This window comes from Rhinolophus ferrumequinum, chromosome 2, assembly GCF_004115265.2.
Source record: "Rhinolophus ferrumequinum isolate MPI-CBG mRhiFer1 chromosome 2, mRhiFer1_v1.p, whole genome shotgun sequence".
Taxonomy (NCBI): domain Eukaryota; kingdom Metazoa; phylum Chordata; class Mammalia; order Chiroptera; family Rhinolophidae; genus Rhinolophus; species Rhinolophus ferrumequinum.
The window spans coordinates 87,285,327-87,304,885 of record NC_046285.1 but is presented as its reverse complement, the minus strand read 5'-3'; the positions used below and the strand labels follow the sequence as shown (position 1 = coordinate 87,304,885).

Here is a 19,559-nt window from a genome sequence, read left to right as displayed (position 1 = left end):
ATTTGAAACATGCTTTTCAACTTCACTTGCAGATTTTAAGTCTTAAACTATCAATCCCAGAATGACCCACTGCCAAGTCTTACCCAGTCTAGTTTTAGGAAAGTAAAGGAGGTTTTCTGAACATTTGGTTTGATAATATCTCCTCTTTGGAAGCATCACGAGTGCTTTATTCTGGCTGTTGCTTAGAAAATAATCTTTCTTGTTAACATTTCTGGCCCAGCTCTTCTAGATTATGTTTTCCTTGGAAGGTCCATCTTCCTTGAGTTGAGGCATAGCAAATCATTAAATGAAACAAATCGTTAAAAAATTAGGTCTTATTAAAGTATTGTCATATTAAATAATCTTTGCTTGCTCTGTCCTGTTGCCTTCTTTCCTGAAAGATGTTAGAAGTTAGGGTGCTTTTCACCTTGAATCTCATATTGACGACTCTGGGCATGCCAGCCAGGATCTCATTGTTTTCTTTAACGGGTCCAACTCCCTTTGGCATCCGTAGACCTCTCCTTCTCCAAAGTCATTATTTTAGAAATGTAGCTGATGATGAGGGGGATGGAAAACATCACAGAGGATGTCTTACCTTCCTGACTTCACCGTTGACCTTGAGCCAGAGCTTCAGATTGGGAAAGGCAGGGCTCTTCTCTTTGGCCGTGAAGCTGTTGGCCAGAGTCCAGGGTAGCCCTGTCTTCTTGCCCTCATCCTGCACATCTCGGGCCGTCATGTCCTGGCACAAGGCAAAGCTGACCACGTAGTCCATGGCCATGGCCTACGGGACAGCGCAGCAGCTCTTGCCCATCATGACGTCAGCTGCACGCAGACAAGAGAATGGGCAGCCCTCAGGGCATAGGTGGTGGATGACTTTAGGAAGACAACAGGCTTGCTTGGCATTGTGCTCTCCATCTCCTTGTTGTGGTCCGCGTAGTTCCTGCCCACACTGATGATATTCTTCCCCTACTCGTAGAACTGGGTCAGCTGCTGGGGGGCCACCTTGGCTCTTACAAGCTGCTCCTGTCATTATGTGGACTGTGCCCGGCATGTCCTCCGATGTCGACAGCTGCCCAGAGGGGACGAACTGCCTCTGAGTACTGTCCCATCTGCGAAGGCCCATTCCAGTTTGAGCTTCGCAGGGAACCCAGGAGTTGAGTGCTTGGCTTCCTGGGAGCCGTTGCCCCCATGGCTGCTTTGGGGTCGTCCAGCCTTAGGACAGTGGCCTGGTTCCTGGAGAAAGGTGGAGACTCTATAATATTTCATTTTGTTTTTAGGTTTACTGAGGGTGGATATCATCATCTCTTGCCTTTTAAACATATATATCAGTCTGTTTCAAATATTAGTCTTATTTTTTTCCCCATAACTTCTCAGTCTTTCAAAGTTTCGTCCCCATTCTGAAGGATTTTCTTCTCTCCCTTGTCCTTCTCACGAGGGCATTTGGCTGCAGAAAGAAGCTTTTGTATCCTAATGTATTGGGGGAAGGGGCATCTGGGCCAGGGCTCTTCTCCACTCTCACTGATGTCCAGCCCACCTCACCTGGTCCTTAGCGCCAGTCTCTGCCTTTTGCAGCATAGACTGGCCCACCTGGTCTATCAAGTATCCTGAGCTGGTCTTCACTGAGGTGTGAATTGTTCCACTATGTTTTTGAGGTATGTTCTCTTGATGACTTCTTTCCTTACTGCTGCCTCTAAGTAGGTGGTTGCCCTTGCAAAATTCTTGGCTTCTTCTGTAGCCCACCCATTCTGCACTTGTCCTACAGAGCCACACCCACCTTGGATGCCCTAAGGCTCTCCTCCATAGACACCTCCCTCACTAATTGTTATTTTATAGTACTCATGCTATATATTGTGCCACACTTTCTATTGAATTTCTTTAACTGGCTGAAGATTTCCCAGTCTAGGCCTAGGGAAGAATCAGCTCCAAGATGTTTAGATCTATCCCCCAATGTATCCAAGTGTGTTTCTATCACTCCCACTTTCCCCAGGGGTCTTGATTCCAGGATACTTCTGTCTCACTGTATCCATCAGGGTCTTGGAGGAACCAGAGATGGCACAGTCAAATTGGGCAATTTCAGAAAAGTTTAGTAGAGGGACTATTTATAAGGCATGGGGTAGCCATAAAGGGCAGTGCAGGACTTGAGCTAGAAACGGTAGAATGGTCAGGCAGCAGTTGGAGGTCTCTGGTGGATCAGACAGCTTGTGACAATCCCACAAGGAAAGAGATAGTAAGTGAGTGCCCTGACCACCTTTCCTCCCTGTGATTTTTTTGTAGGTGCTCCTCGCTAGCCGGATCCAACAAGAAGCCAGAGAAAGGGGAGACTGTTAATTCAGCCCAGCCATTGGTGTAATCCAACATATCTAGGTACTTCATGACTCAGGTAGGAAGCCTGGGAATTATCCTTGATTTCTCCCTCCTTTTATCTCTCTCCTTTTTACCATAGCCAGTAATGATCCTTAACAGTCAGTAAATTCTTACCCTGTGTCCGAATGATGCCAAGTACTTGACATGCATTATGTCAAGTGCAATCTTACGTGGAGACACTATGTAACTGACAGGCAGCAGAGGCTTAGAGGGGTTCACTTCCCCTTGGTCCTACAATGATGGAACAAGATACAAATCCTAGAAGCCTGGTTTCAAAACCTGCTTTGTTATACTCCACAGCCTATTGCAGTGAACCAAATTGTCACTTCCATGTGTTGACTCTTGTCACCCTTCCTTTATTCCCTTCTGGGATTAAGCAAAATCCTCCTAATGGGTATACGTATTACCTTTATTCTTTTTTCATATTTCTATTTTCTGTTCCTAATCCATACTCCTTATTGCTATTTCAGTTATGTTTCTAAAAGAAGCAAGCAGAAAAACCAAATCAGGTTACTCTGTGCCTAACTCCTCTTGTTATTTACCTTTTGATACTAGGGCTATATGTCTTCCCAAAGGCATGGTCTGGGACCAGTATTCATTGGTTCCATTTTTTCTCCTCCAAACCTTCTTTTTTTATATGTTCACCAGTATCATTTCCTTTAATGATTCAGATTTTTCATAATTTCCCAGAATATATTGGATTATTTTTGTGTCTCTTTTATTCACTTATGTTTTTGCCAGAATGCTCAATCTATCACCACCATCCTTCGCTGTTAGTTTTTTATACATTCTTTGACTCCAAATGTTATCTCCGTGGTGATGCTTTTCTCAATTTTATCCCTGCTAGAGTTGGTGACTTTTTCCTCAGCATCTGTAGCACATTCTACATGCTTTTGCTGTAGGTACTATTATTAATTCATCCTGTAATTACAATGGAATATCATCAGATGGGCCTTTAACTTACACAAATTCATCAACATCTATTTGCCAATGAGAAGAACTTAAAAGGGGCAAAAGTGTATACTTTAGGTTATGGATGCACTTGAGTCTGAAACAGGCTATACATACCTGTTTAGAATTATATTGAGGATTTTCTCTTTTCCATTTTTGGAAAAGAAGAGAAATGTGGCATTTATGCTGCTGGGCAGGTGGATGCTGATGGCTTCCTAAAAATAGTGTAGGAATAAATATTGTACTGAGAACAATTCAGAAACATTGATTAGAAGAGTCATAGAAAGAGATGAAAATTGTCTACATAAGATGAAAATGATTATAAGATATAGGGAGAGCTATATCTTGGACATTGGAGTCACTGACCCCTCGTCCCCTTTGCTCCCCCAGGCCTTTGGCCTCAGACCGAATTACACATGCTTTCTAGGTTCTCTTGTTTGCAGATGGTAGATCAAGGGACTTTTGGGTTTCTGTAAGTGCCATAGTCAAATTTTATAATAAATATCCTCTTATATAGATCTGTATATATCTTATTGGTTCTTTCTCTGGAGAACTCTTTAATACAGTTTGCTTAGCTGGACATTTTCTCTAAATTGGGCTGATGACTATTGGAAATTCTCTCTTAACAGTGATTATCCTTTCTTAAAGAACCCTATTGCTTATTTTATCAAAGAAGGGTTGCCTAAAATGTGCTTTTTCTTTATTTTCTCTTCAGCAGAATTTGTCCATTTTGCAACTTTTTTTTTTTTTTTTTTTTAAAAAAAGCAACCAAAATTTGTTTCCCTTTTAAAAATTTTCCTCCCCACCTGTTTTCAGAGCTCTGACTTGCTGACTAGACTGAATGGTGATATTGCCTCTGCTCATCCTATTCCATCTTTAGAAACAGCCACATGATGTGGTTCTCTAATCTTCTTTGGGATAATCTCTATGATCCGGCTTTGTCTTCTAACCTCTAATGGTCTTGGTGGCCATCCTGGGGACCAAGGATGGCAGCCTCTCGTTCTGTTCTAGATAGGCATTAATGATGTGGGATGGTTTACATACTCTAACGGATACTGTAGCTACAGTATTACAGAACTTGCTTTAAAAGTCTATCACGCTATAGCATTTCTAATAGAATTTTCTCATTTCTCTTCCTACCTATGTGTACAAATCTTTTATTTCTATTAAAATACAGCTTATTTCAATTTGTGTGCACAACCTATTTTATACCTGTAAACATAATGAATATCAGTTCTCATGTAATATGTAGTCCAGGAGCAGCAAACTCAATTACTGTGAGGGTCAGTCAGGTAACAAAAGTGTGTGATGGTGCCAGATACAAGAAAATAGTGATGTTGGGACTTGGGAAAGAGGAGTACATGCTTTGCCTAAAGGTACTAAAACTTGACTTAACAAAAATGCTTTTCTGGAGAAAATCAATTAAAAAATTTTCTGCAGGTGTGGTTCAGTCCCTGATTTAAATCACTGACAAAAACATTAATAACACGGAGGCTCTATTGATAATTTAGCTCACTTATTTAATATTTAACAAGTATTTATTGGGTGCTGCAGAGTACCAGGTGTTTATTTAGAATGCTATGCCTCTAAATACTTATACTAACACTAATAATAATACTAAGAATTTGTCTCTGATTTTCAGATTCCTTGTATCTTGTAAAACAAGCAGAAAAATAAATGCCTAATCATAGAACTATGTAATCAATGCAATGAAGTGGTGGGGTTCCAGAGAGCTTGGGAACTTAGAAAAGGAGGTGGGTGACACTTGAGGACTCAGTGCTTAACAGGAAAGCTAACTTCTTGCTGTAATCTCAATAAATAAATTTATGGACTTGGGAATGTGGGAAAGAGAAGTTTGGGAAATATAGGCCGGAAGTAATTTTTGAAAATCAGCATGTCAAACTGATTTTTTTTTTCTCAAGAGATATACATGTTTAGAAACATTTGTTACATCCTTTAAGGTTGGTAAAATTTTAAAAAGGATTCCTAATGATGCTAGTGATAGTTCATTATAGGTTTAGTTTTTTTAAGGATTTTTTTTTTTTAAGGAGTAGTTGTTTTATAATTATTCATAATTAAGGTTAAATACTGGTCTTTCTGGAATACCAGGAAATGCTAACTAGTGGGCTAAGGGAAGAAAAATGAAGTGATGCATCCTATATAGTTTTTCTGAGTTTCATAACACACATGTACACACTAAATGTTTACCTTTTTTGTTCTTATAACTATTAATATTCTGTAGACATTATTCTGTGGAACAGCAGTTTATAAGGTTCTGATCTGCCGTATAACAATGTGATTATTGAAAAATGAAAAGTTATGGTCATTCAGAAACATTTGGGGTATCCTGACCCACACAATACTTTTAATTCTTTCTTCTTCTTCTGCTATTAGCAAAAACTTATTGAGCCAGTTCATTCTACCACTGAATTAACTTTTCATTGAAGTTTAATTGAGTAGTTTATGAAATGATACAACCCCCATCTGTTATAAAGCCAAATGAAAGGTATTTGCAAAGATTACATAATAATGTTATAATAGCAATTAATTGTGCCCCAGTTTTACTAGAAGGCAGATTCAGGTGATATCTTATTAGACGTTTAGTGTTCCAAAATATAAAAAAAGAAAGATATTGTTTAGTATTGTTGAGTATCCATTCAATAAAATGAAAATTAGGTCTCTGCCTATCAAATAAAAATGGCTTAAAGGGTAGGGAATTACTAAGAAAATAAATAAATAAAGCTAAATGAAAGTTTAAGAAGTGTAATGAAAAGTGACTGCTTTGTTTTCAACTTTGGTAAGCACTTTTCAGTCTCTTTGCCATGTTATTTGTTACAACACTGTATAGTGTAAATAGAAAGTGCCAAGATAGAGTCATTCACATCAAGGGAGCTAAAATGGAGCCAGGAGGCTGGAAAGAAATTCCTGTCCCACTGATGAACTTTGTGCCTGTCCCACTCATGAACTTTTGAACTTTTAAAACCAACCATGAAACCACATCTTGGACTTTACTTCCTTCTTACCATGGCAAACAGACCATCTGCATTCTTCACTTTGAAAGGAGCCAGTCCATTTCACCAGCCAGAATCCTTCATTTACCCAGAGGAACTAAATGAGAACAGTACTTGTAGATTTTGCCTTCTTGGTTTGCAGGCTGAACCTAACTAACCAATCCCTGCTAACCTAGCCAGAGTCCTTTATTTGCATGCAGGACCTAAATGAAAACTGCACTTGTGGTTTTTTCCTTTATAAAACCTTGCCTTTCTTTGAGCACAATTTACCATTACTACCTGAATCTGTGACTCCCAGATTGCAATGCTTTGCTCATATAAATGCTTTCTGTTCTTTATTACAGCATCAACCTCCTTTTTTTTTTTTTGGTTAACAATAGATGAGTGGGGTTGTAAGTTAACCTGTAAAGAGTCTGTTTTCAATAAGCACAACATCTAAATCACAAGACACACGATTACTCTTGTTGTTCTTAAAGCTCTGTAGAGAAAAGCAAGCAGACTCTCTCTAGAGATCTTTTTCTTTTGCAAAGGAGTTGCTGATCTGCTCTGGAGTGGTAGACAGCAAATGCCAAGGTCTGTGTAAGACTCAGGTATGAACAGCCAAGCTGGAGAAGAATCAGAGCAAAAGAAACCAAACTCACATGTGTGTAAAAGTTGCACTCAGCTTTGTTTGAATATCAAAAACTGAAATAAAAAACTAAAGACCCATTGAAAGAGAACTGGTTAAATGTATTAATGCACACACATGAAATAAACCACTAAGCTAAACTACTCATTAAAATGAATGAGGCAGATCTTTATGTAGTGAGGAAAAATATTGTATTTATTAGGAAAAAAGAGAAAGAAAAAGAAGAAAAACAAGGTACAGAACAAGGTGTCAAATAGGTTCCTCATTTTTGTCTTTAAAAAGATACAGAAGGCCTGGAAATTTCTGAAAAGATACATAAGAAATGATGATAGGTACCTATGAGGGGTGAGACGTGTCTGGGTTAGGAACAAAACTCACTTTTTAGTGTATAAACCTTTTGTGTATGTGGGGGTGTGTATTCTGTGAAGTTATTATTTTGTTGGGGAAAAAAAAGAGCCAACTAGACCATGACAAAGTCAATTTGGTGTTGATCTGGGCATCAGGAAGAGGTTTCCTTCTGGGGTTACTGGATGTTCATTCCCACAAATGTAAGTCTTAAGAGAGGCCATTGGGAGCAGTAGAGAATGAATGGACTGTGGAATCAAGTGGATTACAAGAAAAACATGTTTTAATCTTGACTATTATAAGCAGTAATTTATGTAGCTGAGCCTTGGTTTCCTTGTCTGTAAAATGGAAATAACAGTTTTTGCATTCTGGATTATTATGAAGCAAGTGTCTAGCACGATGCATTGATATTATGGTTCTATGTAATGCATTGCCATTTTGCTTTTAACTATTTTACATTTAATTTATTATATGGATTGCATACAATATGCCACTTTTTTCTTCTTGTCTGGATATCTGAATGTTAGAGTAGTGTTGAGGAAGGGAAATTTTTATCCTACCCCTCTTGCTTCTTTTGGCTGGTCTAATAATCAAATCAACATTAGACAGATTAACAGGAGAAAAACAAACAAATTTAATTTTGTATGGAGGCCTCATAGACATGGGACTAAGAAGTGACTGAAGCCGTCTGTTTATATATCTTTATAGACAAAGAATTATTTGTGAAGATTTGACAAAGCAAAGGGATTTGGTCTTGGAGTACCAAATTAATGAAATAACAAAGTTTGTTCATACAGTTTCTTCTGCCCCAAATTCCATATCTCAGTGAAAAGGATGTCCTCCATCTTCCTGGCATGGGGAGAATACCTTCACATGGGAGATTTATTTCCTGCTTGCAAAGGAACAAAGAAAGGCGAGTGTTCTCATGCACTGGCTGTTTTACAAGTAATTTTAATTCAAAATAAAGAATATGCCAAAATGGCAGATTTGGGGGCAGCCTGTCCTGAATCCCATCAGTAGTTTCTAGTACAGTTGACCCTTGAACAACATGGGGGTTAGTGACACTGACCTCCCGTGCAGTTGGGAGTGGTTCCAGGACCTGCTGAGGATACCAAAATCCACAGATGCTCAAGTTCCCCATATAAAATGGCACAGATCAATGCATACTCAGCCCTCTGCTTCTGCAGACTCATAACCATGGATTGAAAACAGTTGCAGGTATTCATTGAAAAAAATACATGTATAAGTGGATCCACACAGTTCAAACCATATTGTTCAAGGGCCAACTGTAAAAGATAAACTCTTAATGTATAATAATTTCTCTAGATTTTTCTCCAAGTGAAGAATAAATCTATTATTTTTGCTATATTTTCTCCCCGTATTATGCCTCTGTGCTTCAAAACTGTCTTTTGATAGTTAATCATTCAAATTATGGCTACTAGGACAATTCTTCTTTCCTTCTTTCCCTCTTCACTCCCTCCCTCTCTTCCTTCCTTCTTTCATTTTTCCTGAACTTTGCATTGGCAGAAATACTATCTAGAAACCCATTTTCATTTGAGATTTCTCCCCTGAGAAACTCTTTATGGTTTTTTTCCTCCAGTTTTCTTGTTTCCATGATTTCTAGTTTCATACCTTTGTAGTTAGAAAATATACTTGATAGGATTTAAATGTTCTTGAATTTATTGTGACTTATGATCTCCTGTGTGATTTATACTGGAGAAAGTTCTATGCTCCATGCACTTGAAAAGAAAGTATATTCTGCAGTTTTTGGATGAAATGTTCTGGAAATATCTATTAAGTCCATTTAGTTTACTCTGTTATTCAAGGCCAATGTTTTCTTATTGACTTTTTGCCTGGATGATCTATCCATTGATGTAAGAGGGGTATTAAAGTCCCCTACTATTATTGTATGACTGTCAATTTTTCCCTTTATGTCTTTTAATATTTGCTTAATATATTTAGATGCTCCTTCAATGGGTGTGTAAATATTTATGACTATTATATTCTCTTCTTGGATTGACGCCCTTATCATTATGTGATGCCTTTGTTTGTCTCTTTTTGCAGTCTTTGTTTTAAAGTCTATTTTGTCTGATATGAATATTGCTACCTCAGCTTTCTTTTTGTTTCTATTTGCATGGAGTATCTTTTTCCATCCCTTCACTGTCAGTCTTTGTGTGTCTTTTCATCAGCCACTTCATGTATTTTGATTGAAGCATTTAGTCCATTTATATTTAAAGTTTATTGATAGGTATGTAATTATTGCAATTTTTAAAATTGTTATTTGGTTGTTTTTGGAGTTCTTCTGTGCTTTCTTCTTCTCTTGGTTTCTTCCCTTATGGTTTGCTGGTTTTCTTTAGTGTTACAGTTGGGTTTATTTCTCTCTATTTTTTGTGTATCTTTTGTAGGTTTTTGGTTTGTGGTTACCATAGGTTCATACGTATTGACATATATACATGTCAGTCTGCTTTAAGCTAATAGGTATTTAGGTTTGAACACATTTTTAAAAATGCTATGTTTTTACTCCCCCCTCCACACTTTATGTTTTTGATGTCATATTTAAAAATGTTTTGTTCTGTGTACCCCTTAACTACTTATTGTATTTATACTTGATTTTGCTACTTTTGTATTTTAACCTTCATACTTGCTTTGTAAGTGGCTAATCCACTGCCTTTACTGTATATTTGCTTTTATCTGTGAAATTTTTTTCTTTCATATGTATTTTATTTCTGGCTATGGCCTTTTTTTTCTGCTTAAAGCAGACCCTTTAATATTTCTTGTAATCCTAGTTTAGTGGTAATGAATTCTTTGTCTGCAAAATTTTTTTCTTTCTCCTTCAATTCTGAATAGTAACCTTGCCAGGTAGGATATTCTAGGTTGTAGGTGTTTCCTCCCCCCCCCCAGCATTTTAAATATATCCTGTCACTTCTTTCTTGCCTGCAAAGTTTCTGTTGAGAAATCAGCGGATAGCCTAATGGGGTTGCCCTTATATGCAACTAGCTGTTTTCTTTTTGCTGCCTTCAAGATTCTCTCTTTATCTTTTACCATTTTAATCACAATATATCTTCGTGTGGGTCACTTTGTGTTTATTTTGTTTGGAACTCTCTGTGCTTCCTGCATCTGGATGTCTGTTTCCTTTTCCAGGTTAGGGAAGTTTTCAGCAATTGTTTCCTCAAATAAGTATCTGCCCCTTTCTCTCTCTCTTCTCCTTCTTGAATTTCTATAATGCAATATTAGTGTGCTTTATGTTATCCCAGAGGTCGCTTAAAGTATCCCTGTTTTCAAATTATTATTTTTTTTCTTTTTGCTGTCTGATTTCCACTATTCTGCTTTTCAGGTCACTGATCATTCTTTTGTATTATCTAATCTGTTGTTGATTCCCTCTAGTGTATTTTTTTTCATTTCAATTATCGTATTTTTCCACTCTGATTTGTTCTTTATTACATTTCCTAATTCTTTGTTGAAATTCTCACTGAATTCTTCTATTCACTCAAGTTTGATGAGCATCCTTATGACCATTACTTTGAATTCTTTATCAGGCAAATTACTTATATCTATTTCACAAGGGTTTTTGTTTTGTTTTGTTTGTTTGTTTTTTCTTGTTCTCTCATTTGGAACATATTCCATTGTCTTCCCATTTTGTATGACCTTATGTGTTTGTTTCTGTGAATTAGATGAAACAGCTGTCTCTCCCAATCTTGAATGAGTGACCTTGTGTAGGAGCCATGTTTGTGTAGACTGTGTGTGCCTTGTGGTTTTGGCAGGCTGGCTGGAGCTGAAGTGGGTGCATGTGGCACCTGGGGTTCACTGGTATGCCAGCTGGCCCAAGGCATGCAGCTCTGGGGACCCCGGGGGAGCCAGCTGGCCAGGGCTGCAGTGGGTGCTGGCTAAAGTGGCCTGGAGCTCTCTGTGGGGGTTTGCAGTGCAGCTGGAATACTTAGACTGAGCTCCCACTTGCATTACCTAGGTAAAGGGGGAATATAAACACTGGTGCTCACCAATACTGCCAATCCCAGAAAGTTTCCACAGATGCTGGAGAGTTCTGGCAGTTCCCCCACCTGTTTGGCAGGTGCCTTGGGATAGATAAATGGATTTTTTTTTTTTTTTACCATATATTCTAGGTTTCCTTTAAATCATTGTTTTATTGCTGTGCCTCAGAACAGGTGAGTCTGCCTGTGTGGGCCCCTTAATGATATCCCTTTCTACTGCAGGTCACCCCATTGGGTAGGCTTCCCGCAGTTATTGTGTCTCCATCTCTCTTACCCTTCTCTATGTGGTACCTCCCTTGTTTGTTATGCAAAAGGTGTTCAGTCAGCCCTCAGTAGTTTTTTAGGAGGAATTGCTCTATATGTAGGTGTGTATATTCTGTGTGTCTGTGGAAGGGGTGAGTTCAGGGTCTTGCTACACTGCCATCTTGGACCTGAGCACATCCACATTGATAAACTGTGAAAATAATCTATTCCTAAGATATATTTTTATAACTTTTTACATTCTAGAAAAACCATCCCCAGTGCCTTGGGAAACCACACTTCCCCAAAACTCACTCATGGATGCTCTTTTTTTCTATATGTGCTTCCATCTCAGAACCTGAAAAGTGAGTTTATCAATGTAAGCATTTTACTATGATCTTATAACATAAGATACATATAATGGTTAGCTTTATATATGTCAACTTGGCTTGGCTATAGTAACCATTTATTCATTCAAACACTAATCTAGGTGTTGCTGTGAAGGTGTTTTGTAGATGTAGTTAATATCTACAATAAGTTGACTTTAAGTAAAGGAAATTATCCTTGATAATGTGCACGGGTCTCATCCAATCAGTAGAAAGGCTTTAAGAGCAAAACTGTAGTTTCTCTGAGGAAAAAATTCTGTCTGTGGACTACAGTCTCAGCTCCTGCCTGAGAGTTTCCAGCCTACTGGCATGTGTACAGACCCCAGACCCCAGGCTTGCCCAGCCAGATCTCACAATTGCAGATGTTAATTCTTTGACATAAATGTCTTAGTGTGTGTGTCTGTGTGTGTGCACGCGCAGTTCTGTTTCTCTGGTGGAAACTTGTTTAATACATATTTTGGTGCTGAGAATGGAGTCTGCTATAACAAATATATAAAAATGTGGAAGTGGTTTTAGAGTTAAATACTGAAGAATTCTGAGGTGTGTAATGGAAAAAATCCAGATTTCCTCAAAGAGACTGTTGATAGAAATATGAATGTTAAAAATATTTCTGGTGAAATCTCAGAAGGAAATGAGGAAGTGTTACTGGAAACTGGAGGAAAGGTGATCCTTGTTATAAAGTGGCAGAAAACTGGCTGAATTATGATCTACTGTTGGGTGGACAATAGAACTTATAATCTATGAACTTGGATATTTAGCTGAGGAGATTTGCAAGCAAACTTTTGAACGTACAGCTTATAGTACAATTCAAGAGGAAAGAGTTAAATTGAGGAAGGAACTCTTAAGCAAAAAGCAATAAGCACTTGATTTTGAAGGCTCTTGCTTTATGCACATCCCAAAGGATGCTCAAGTTAGGATGTTCACTGTTAGAAAGCATGTCCTGGAGACAGGGCAAAGAGAGTGGCTGGACAGCCTTTTTCTGAAGAGATTAGGTGTGTGACTCATGGAGCCAATCAACCATTTTAGCAGAAGCCAGGAATAGAAATGGAGTTATCCAGGAAGGTTCTGTTGAAAACCTCCTTGTTCATTGTGTAGATCCCCATGAATTACACCGGAGACCAGCAAGATTTTTATACCAGCATAAGTGCTACCAGCTTGGACTGAAAGGGATGAAGATTGGATAAAATGAAAGAATGTTGGACTCCCAAAGTCCTACAAACAGGAGACGGGCTGATAAAGTTACTTGGATGCAAATATATACTGCTATTAAAGAAAAAGGAAAAATGACTCCAAGGGCAGTGCTGCAGTGGACAGAGGGGTTGACAGAATCTCTACAGACACAGAGGCAAGGGCTGATGGAATGTCTATGGGTCCAGAGGGCTGAGCTTTGAGCTACAGCGGATTTTTTCAGGCCTTGAGACCTAATGGGATTTTCTCTGTTGGGTTTCAAACTTGCTTGTGGTCAGTGATCATTTTATATTTTCATTTTCTCCCTTTTGGAATGGGAATGTCTATCCTATGTGTATCTTACTATTATATTTTGGAACACAATAAGTTGTTTTCTAGTTTTACAGATCCACAGATGGAGGAAAATTTTGGCCTAGGGTAGGTCATATAGAGAGTCTCACCCATTTCTGATTTAGATAATTTAGAGGTGAGATTTGGAACTTTTTTCAGCTGATGATCTTTAGATGAAAATTTGGATTACGAGTTGGTGCTGTAATGGGTGAGACTTTGGGGGATGCTGGGAATGGAGTTGATGTATTGCATATGGGACTGACATGAATTTTAGGGGGCCAGAGGGCAGGCTACAGTGGTTGAATCGTGTCCTTCAAAGAGATATGTCTATGTCCTAATCCCTGGTATCTCTGAGTAGGATTTTATTTGGAAATAGGGTCTTTGCAGATAAAATTAAATTAAGGAGCTTAGGATGAGATTTTTATGGATTTAGAGTGAGGCCTACATCCAATGAGTAGTCCTGATAAGAGAAATTAGAAGAAGATTTGAGACATGCAGAGACACACAGGAGAACACAGAGGGGATGTGAAGATGGATGCAGAGATTGGAGTAATGTATCTACAAGCTAAGGAATGTCAAGGACGCTGACAGCCACCCAAAGCTAGGAGACTGGTATGAAACAGATTGTCCCTGAGGGCCTCCAGAAGGAACTAACCAGCTAACACCTTGATTTCTAACTGCTGGTCTCCAAAATTATAAGAGAATAAATTTCTGTTGTTTTAAACCAGTTTGTTGTATTTATTATACAACCCTAGAAAATTAATACAGTGTATGTTCCAAAAAGATAAAATAATTATGTTTTACTCCCAAGGTGTATACTATTATATTATATTATTGGGTTGACATTTCAAGTAGGTTGGGCATGGAATTAAACTATTGCCTTATTTTACCAGGAGCACTATACTTTTCATATTAGAAGAAATATAAGATATTAAAGAGTTGTGAATGGGCAGATAATCAGAGGTACTGTAAAACCAAGTCAAATGCCTCAGTGATCCTTTTGTTTATGAACCACCAATTCTTCCTCTGATAGAGTAACACTATGCTTTAAACGTGTCTTTTTCTAAAGTGGGTTTTGTCATTTGAACTAAAAAATAATTCTGTTGTGTTTAATCTCTCCTTTAATACACACAAATTACGCTGTAATACTTTGTAATGTTTATAATTATTACAAAATTTCCTCAAGAGTTGCTGAAAGTGTTTCTTTTACCAAAGGGCATTTACTTGCCAAAAATATTTGAATTGCAAAAGTTTGCAGCTGAAAACACCCTCAGTAATGATATATCCACTGATCCCCAACATTTTCAGCATTGGAACAAACCTCAAGGATGATTATGTTTATACTTCAAAAACTATACTCATCAGCATACTCTGATTCGAGAAATGCCAAAGTGTGTTTTTGCAGGGAAGTAAAACATATAGAACTACAGACTTAAAAAAAAACCACCCAACTATTTTTATCTTTTTCCTTTTAAAAACATACCTATAGATAAAATCACTAAGAAATTTTCAATAAATAAAAGTATAATTTATGAGAATTATAATTCATAGTCACCAAACTATGAATATTAAGGGTACATAGAGACTACTGCATGACATAAAGTAGCCTGTTGTTATGAGCAATTCCATCTTTGTTTTCTGAAGCTTTACTTGATTTATTCCACCTTAAAAGTAAATGGATGTGCCAGTTACGGATTTTGATGTTATAGTAGGATAGTTCTAAGTAGTTTTGTTGTTAGCATGTTTGCTGTAAACATTTGCTGCAAGCTTTTTCGTAACACAGCTAATTGACTATAACTCAGTTTTTCTATAAAAGATGAAATAATGAAAGATAAAAGAGGGACATTGAAAAGGACATAATAAACCTGAAAAATTAAAATTAACAATGTTTAAAAGACTTTATTGTGACAAATGAAAATACATTATTTTTGAAGTCTTTTTTTTTTTGCATGTTGATTCATCTCATTCAGCATTGCTCTTTTTCTTTTTCTCTACAGTTTCTTCCTTCATTAAGACATGTATCAGTTTCAAACTAAAGAATTGGTAATTAATGCTCTTATGGACTGTTATGAATTAGCAGTTGCCTCTTTTTTAAATATTTGCTATAGCTTGGTATTTTTTATTTTGACTGGCGGGAGGGATGCCTGTGTTTACCAAAGGATTTTCAAACTGATAAATTGTCTTTTCTAGTACAGTATGCAATCTGGCTTTACACATAGCTTTGTAAAATGCAGTTGTTATCATCCATTGTTTTAAGACCACCACATCTACTCATCACTGTATAGACTATTTTGAGGGGTAAGATTTATATAATATAAAAATGGCAGTATTATGAGAATTTCATCAATGGAGAAATGGAACCAACCTAATAACTAGATGACATACATTAAGTCTGCCAAATGTAAACCAAACTTTCAACCAGCTATTTTATATTTTATGGCAAAATTGATTTATGACAATATTTGCAGCAAAATTACTATGAAGACGCTTACTGTGAAAATAGTGGACATGAATGGGGATTACCTTGGAGAAACTCTACATTTTAAAAAGAAAATTACCTCTAAATGTTGGTAATTGAACTCTTACTAATATTACGTTGAACTACTTGTGACATATTGCTCAGTTGCCCATGACATAACAGTGTGTCTTGACATTGGGGTTGTTAATTGTTACACTAGTTTAGCTCTGTGTTTTTACAGAAAGTAAACAGACTTAGAGTGACTTACATAAAACCTCCTTGTACATGAATAACAGGACTGGTGCTGGGTGGGGGTGGGGGCCGGGGACGAAGGAAATCAGTATAGAGAGGGCAAACTATGCACATGGTATTGTCTTAGTCATTTTGTACACATTCTCCCAAATTTTCACACTTCAAAGTAGATGTTAATTTTTCCATTGTACAGAGGAAACAATAGATTTTCAGACAGTTTAAAAGCCTGTTTAATAACATATGCAAATAAGTTACCCAGCACGGATTTAACACAGGTCTAAATCACTTATAATTCTTCTGTGCTTAAAAATAAAACCTATACCTCTTGACTTTAGTTGTGTGCTATAAACTACATTAAATTTTCTCTCTAATAGAAAAACCTGAAAAAAGGCAAATATGTGTACTATTTGGTATATTCAGGATGTATCTCTACACACAGACTTATATTTGTCGCCACAATTTTTACATATTTTGCTGATCAGAGAAAAGTAGCACTTCTCTTACGTGTTTGGGTCAACTATTGATAGCTATTGATAAAAAAATACATGGACTGACAAATAAAGGTCAGAAATGTTAGCAAAATCACTGAAAATTATTGATCATATCTCCAAACAACCTAGTTGACAATTTTTTTCTTTAATACTAGTTGACTTGAATTGTTAATTTTGGTACTATGTTGTAGCGACCTTAATTTAATCATTAAAAACCTGATTACTGAGATAATTCAGGTAAAACTGCCTTTAGTGAATGGCATGAGGTTTAAGGGAAATCTTAAAAACCTAATACTTTACCTGCATTGATATACGAGTAATTGTTCATTAGACAATTACTCAACCATACACATTGTTTTGTCTATAGAGACAGTCTATTTTATAATAAACATGAATTATAACTGCAGTGATAATAGACTTCTTTCTTCTGTCATATTCCCCTATAAACAGTCATTAACTAATTTATTTTGGTACATGAATGGCAAGCTATGAAATTTCTAGTTCAAAGTTGTGTTCAATTACATTGTTTTTATAATAACAAGAGTTATAGTCAAAGGTATCAGAATAATTTTAACTGTGCTTATTTCATTCATAAATCTTTTTTTGTGCTATTAACATCCATGTGTTTTTTTTACCATACATGGCTATATCAGATTATTTTATAAAGGATTCATCTATTATCTGGGAGTCTGAATTTGCTTAGTTGCTTTTACCATTGACCATTTTTTCCTCTCATGTATGTGTATGTCTATCATCTATTTATCTATCCACCCATCTATATCTTCTATAAATATATCTAGAAATAATAATTGATTTGGTGAAATGATCCAATTTTTATCCTTCAGAATTCATTCGAGAAAGTTTGGTGAATTTGAAATCTTAAGAGACTTCAGTACATCTCAATATAAAATGGAGAAGTTACATTCTCATAGAAAATTCAAATCTTCCTTAGGAATGAGGTTGATCTGTTGAGCTAACAGAAACTTTTTAAGCTGACATTCGAGTCCAGCTGCCATAGAACATGTCAATTATAGATAAAAGTATTTTGAATCTTCAAAACTAAATAAAATTTATATTGTTTCTTCAGAATAAAACTATAAGTTATTAAAGTGAACACTGTTTGCTGTAAGAAGGAAGAAAGATATGGCTAACTACTGATATTTTCCTATACGACACACTGCAGCTGTCTCAAATCCTTTGTGGATTTGTCTAATTAAAAGGAAGAAAGGAAGGTAGGGAGGAAAAAAGGAAGGGAAAAATGCATGAATGTGCTATGGTCAACATCTTCAGAGTGATAATTCACAGGAGTGCTTTCAAAATACTACAGAGGTGTGGAGGTAACCGGGTTACGAGAGAGAAAAGTTGCAGTGGGATGCAGCTGCAGCAGACATCTCAGCTCTCCTATGGGGAGATCTGGAATTATGATCCTTCAGAAGATTTATAATTGAGTCAAACGGGCTAGGCCTTTATACCACTGCATCATTCATTGGTTGCAGGCTGCCCCCGAGGAGGGGGCATGACATAGGGCTAATTGGCTTCCTTTGGCCAAGGCAATTCCTAGAGAGGGACTCATCTGCAAGCTGTCAGCAATCAACACTCCCAGGAGCTGGGGGTATGAGTGGGCGATGGAAGTCAGATCTGGGAGGCACACATTATCTTCTAGAATGGAAGACTCTTGACGTAAGTGAGCCTTGGCCTTTTAAAAGAATCTTTAATATAAATATCCTGTTGGAGTTAATTCAGTAATTCCCTTGGCTGCCTCTACTGTGAAACCCCTACCCAAATTGCTGTTGGAACTATTAGCTGGGAACTTGCTTAGATTTTTTGGGTCTCTGCCTCGGGCTAATCCTTCCCACCTTTCCTTATAAAATGGTGGCTGGTCCTGCTTAACATGGAACAATATCTGGCAATGACTGCTGCTCACCTGACTTCCAATCATTGTCAATGTCTGTCTCTGTCTGTACTCCTGGATTGCCTGCTACTGCCTTCCACACATGTGGATGGATACATTACTAGGGTATGAAAGGGACAAGGAGCACGATACTCTCAGGCCTTCAGTTCTCTGCTACCGTAGACCTCGAATTTCTGCTTCAGTGCTTTCTGGTCATCTACTGGCCCTGGCCCTGCTATAGTGAGCTTGTTTCTTTGGGGCCTTCGCTTACTCCCCCCAGTCTGAAGCAGTATTCAGACTCATTCTGACATAGCCCTGGACTTACTCCACAACATTAAAATAATGGGAATACAAGGCATTTCGTCTGTTGTTCCACGTTGCAAGAGTTTTGCAAGGCAAATTTTGAGCAATGGAAAATTTGTGTCGTATATAAAACTGAATGAAGTTTTGTGAATTTTTTAACAGTTAAAATCTAGTGCAGCTGTCACCAAGCTGAACTTAATAGAGATTGGGGTCTGTGTTTCTGAATCCCATACTGTATATTAACTTTGTATACATTGAACCTTTACAGTTGTCTTGAAAATGAATGGTGTGTTGGATTTAATACATTATGATTTTAAGCCAAAACAAGGGAACTCCTTTGGTTCATTAAATCACTCTGCTTGTTACTGCCTTGATTTCTGCTCAGTTACATCATTCACAGAAAAAGGGGAAGGAGATATGATCGTTTGTTGATACTCTTCTCTGTTTTATTCCCAGATGGATTGTTTATATCTCTTTTATTTAAAAAAGTCTGAATTATGTCACCAACTCTTTCTTTGACATTCTGTGGACTGCTCCAAATCAAATATTCAACTCCATTAGAAGTTAAGCTTAATGGATATTTGTCAATTCCATTTTATATTTTGTTCTTTCATACAAAAGAGCCACTTAAGAGTATCATCATTTACATGTTGTTATCTAGAAGTCCTTTATTTCTATTTTCTAATAGGTTGTCAAGAACTGTGAAGATTCTAAGCTTTGATCCTACTTGTAAAGCAAGAAGTTAGCCTGCCACAG

General features: G+C 37.2%; 1 pseudogene; it reads right to left on the bottom strand.

Moving 5' to 3' along the window:
• Window positions 1-328: 328 nt before the first annotated feature.
• Window positions 329-1,278, bottom strand: LOC117032916 (acylpyruvase FAHD1, mitochondrial-like; annotated as a pseudogene).
• Between the last annotated feature and the right edge of the window lie 18,281 nt (window positions 1,279-19,559).